A 3852-nucleotide genomic window follows, 5' to 3' on the forward strand; every position below is an offset into this window, starting at 1 on the left:
GCACATCGTGGGACGCGGAAGATGCTCAGACCATGATTTTCACACCCAAAAAGACTATGGAAAAGGGTTAAAAGGCGGGAAGAGAGAAAACACTGAACACCGATGGATTTACAAATAGCAGAGACAGAGGAGATGGGCTGGGTGAGAGTCAGCAGCCAACAGAGAGATGGGAGCACAGAGACCAAGTTAGTGCACTGCAGGATTGATTTACACCCCGTTCCTATATGGCAGGTCAGACACCAGCCCTGGGCAGGGCTCTCCCTTGCACACACTCCCCCCCATGCCCATGGCACTGCTGCCTCTATCGCGAGGGTTCCCTATGGAGCAGTGTCCAAACACAGCGCACACCCAACATCCCCATTCTGTGGAGCACTCGCTGCGGGAATGATGCTCTTCCAGGTCAGTCCTGCCCGGTGCAAGCAGGAGAGCAGAGCAGAGAGCTGCTGGGGCCAGGCAGCAAATGGGTTTGAGCTTCCTGGTGCAGGAACTGGAGCTCAGGGGCTCATGGATGTGCACTGGTGCCTTCCTGGCTCTGGTATCACTGTAGAGGGGCTGTTACTGCTCTCACCCTTGGATTGTAGTGACAGGACAAGGGGTAACGGGTTCAAACTGAAACAGGGGAAGTTTAGATTGGATCTAAGGAAGAAATTCTTTACTGTGAGGGTGGTGAGGCACTGGAATGGGTTGCCCAGGGAGGCTGTGAATGCTCCATCCCTGGTGGTGTTCAAGGCCAGGTTGGACAGAGCCTTGGGTGCCATGGTTTAGTGTGAGGTGTCCCTGCCCGTGGCAGGGGGTTGGAACTGGATGATCTTAAGGTCCTTTCCAACCCAAACCATTCTATGATTCTATGATTGTGCTTTGGCTCTTGGGCAGCTCCTGCTGTCTGACCCCAGTGCATCAGCCTTTGCCATGGGGGCATCATCAGGGACCCAGCACGAGGCCTCTGTGGTTTTGATAGCGATCAACGATGAAGGAAATATGTTTCTCTTCAAGGCCAGGTTGGACACAGGGGCTTGGAGCAAGCTGCTCCAGTGGAAGGGGTCCCTGCCCATGGCAGGGGTTGGAGCTGGATGAGCTTTAAGGTCCCTTCAACCCAAACCAGTCTGTGACCATTTTATGATATTATATGAGAGCTGCTCCTAGTCCCTCCTGCTTCACATTCTTCCTGCAAGGCTTTCCTGCAGATCCCTGTTGTTCCCTCCCTCCTCCCCTCCTTGCATGGGAAAAAGAAGAAGGGTTCAGAGAGCTCTCATGGAATTTGGGATTTCAGGAGTCTTAGGAACCCTCTTCAAGAGAAAAGGATCCTGCAGTTGCTTCAGAGAGAAGGTGAAGGACTCCCTCTCTCTGCCCTCTCGCAGAACAGCAGCACTGACCTGAAAAGACATCTGGGATCTCCCGGCGTGCTGCGTGCTGGTGTTACATCCATTCATGCTGCACAGTTCGGGGTCCTCAGCATCTCAAGGGGCATGGGATGATCTGCACCGTCATTGCTTCTAGTGGTAACTCTAATAAATCCCATTATTCTGAATGATACTTTGCAGGGTCTTGGTGTCTTTCTTACCAGGATGAATCAGGAAAGAAAACGACGTGGGGCCCCAGGGCATCACTGACATCTGTGCCCCCCCTCTGCTAGATGCTGGGCAGAGGTAACCCTCATTCATGGAGACCCATGGATGATTTTGGTGCTGCGAGGGCTGCAGCAGCTCTGCTCTGGAGCCAGGCTGAGAGAGCTGGGCTGGGTCAGCCTGGAGAAGAGAAGGCTCCTGAAGGGGAGACCTTATCCTGTGTGCCAGTAGTTAAACAGTGATAACAAAGAAGATGGAGATTCCCTTTTGACAGGTAGTCCCATGGGAAAGCCGGGGGGTGATGGGCACAAGTTACTGCTGGGGAGGTTCCAAACAGACACAAGAGGAAAACTTTTCCCAGTAAGAACAACCAGTCCCTCTGCAGAAGGACACCACGGCTAAGAAGGGAGCAGCGCACATCCATGAGCCCCTGAGCTCCAGTTCCTGCACCAGGAAGATCAAACCCGTCTGCTGCCCGGCCCCGGCTGCTCTTTGCTCTGCTCTCCTGGCTTGCACCGGGCGGGACTGACCTGGAAGAGCATCATTCCCGCGGCGCCTGGAAGCAGAGACTCCTCTCCCTGCCGATGCATCTCACTCCGAGCACCAGGGGCTGTGCGGTGCAGCCCGAGTGCGGGTTCGTCCCGCTCGGTCCCGAGGCCCCGGCCCCGCAGCGGTGCGGGCAGGGGCAGGGGGAGGCCGGAGAGCGCCGCAGCGCGCCCGGAGCCGCGGTGCAGGAGCCGGGCAGTGGGGGGAGCAGCGAGACCGGGACACGGGGCACGGAGCGGGCCCGGGGGCAGCGGCTCCCGGCTCCTGCAGCCGGCGCGGCGCTGCCCCGGGGCACAGGAGTGAGGGTCCTGCAGCCCCGAGCTCCACACGCAGGGACAGGGATGCGCTGGGATGGGAGCAGAAAGGGGATGTCGGGTGCGAGCCGACAGCACCCTCATAGTAAAGGATTTCTTCCTTATATCCAATCTAAACTTCCCCTGTTTCAGTTTTAACCCATCACTCCTTGTCCTACCACTAGCTTGATACTGCTATCTTGCCCCTCAGTTCAAGAAGGACAGGGACCTGCTGGAGAGAGTCCAGCACAGGGCAACTAAGATGATGAAGGGAGTGGAGCATCTCCCTTATGAGGAAAGGCTGAGGGAGCTGGGTCTCTATAGTTTGGAGAAGAGGAGACTGAGGGGGGACCTTATTACTGTATATAAATATATAAAGGGGGAGTGTCACAAGGATGGAGCCAGGCTCTTCTCAGTGGCAAACAATGATAGGACAAGGGGTAATGGGTATAAACTGGAACACAAGAGGTTCCACTTAAACTGGAGAAGAAACTTCTTCTCAGTGAGGGTGACGGAACACTGGAACAGGCTGCCCAGGGGGGTTGTGGAGTCTCCTTCTCTGGAGACATTCAAAACCCGCCTGGACACATTCCTGTGTAACCTTATCCAGGTGTTCCTGCTCCGGCAGGGGGATTGGACTGGATGATCCTTTGAGGTCCCTTCCAATCTCTAGCATACTGTGATACTGTGATACTACAATCCATGGGTGAGAGCAGTAACAGCCCCTCTACAGAGTGACACCAGAGCCAGGAAGGCACCAGTGCACATCCATGAGCCCCTGAGCTCCAGGTCCTGCACCAGGAAGCTCAAACCCATTTGCTGCCTGGCCCCAGCAGCTCTCTGCTCTGCTCTCCTGCTTGCACCGGGCAGGACTGACCTGGAAGAGCATCATTCCCGCAGCGAGTGCTCCACAGAATGGGGATGTTGGGTGTGCGCTGTGTTTGGACACTGCTCCATAGGGAACCCTCGGGATAGAGGCAGCAGTGCCATGGGCATGGGGGGGAGTGTGTGCAAGGGAGAGCCCTGCCCAGGGCTGGTGTCTGACCTGCCATATAGGAACGGGGTGTAAATCAATCCTGCAGTGCACTAACTTGGTCTCTGTGCTCCCATCTCTCTGTTGGCTGCTGACTCTCACCCAGCCCATCTCCTCTGTCTCTGCTATTTTTAAACCCCTCTATTTCCGCCTTGGTGCCGCTTTTCCCATGGTGACACTCACAGCCTGGAGCCTTCTCCTAAGGGAAATTGTCCTCCCAAGTGTAGGCAGCAGCTCCAGCAGGGATCGGGGGGAGCTCAGAGCCAGCAGCACAGGGATTGTGCTGTTTCGTGTGGCTTTATGGCACTTTTTGAAGCATGGGAAGCTGTCAGCTACAGCCACACGCAGCCAGGAGTGCATTCCCAGAGCAGGATTCAGGGCGTGGGATTGGGGCTGGGATGGCCAAGAGAGAGCC

Source organism: Psittacula echo (assembly GCF_963264785.1).
Source record: "Psittacula echo genome assembly, chromosome: 3".
Classification (NCBI taxonomy): domain Eukaryota; kingdom Metazoa; phylum Chordata; class Aves; order Psittaciformes; family Psittacidae; genus Psittacula; species Psittacula echo.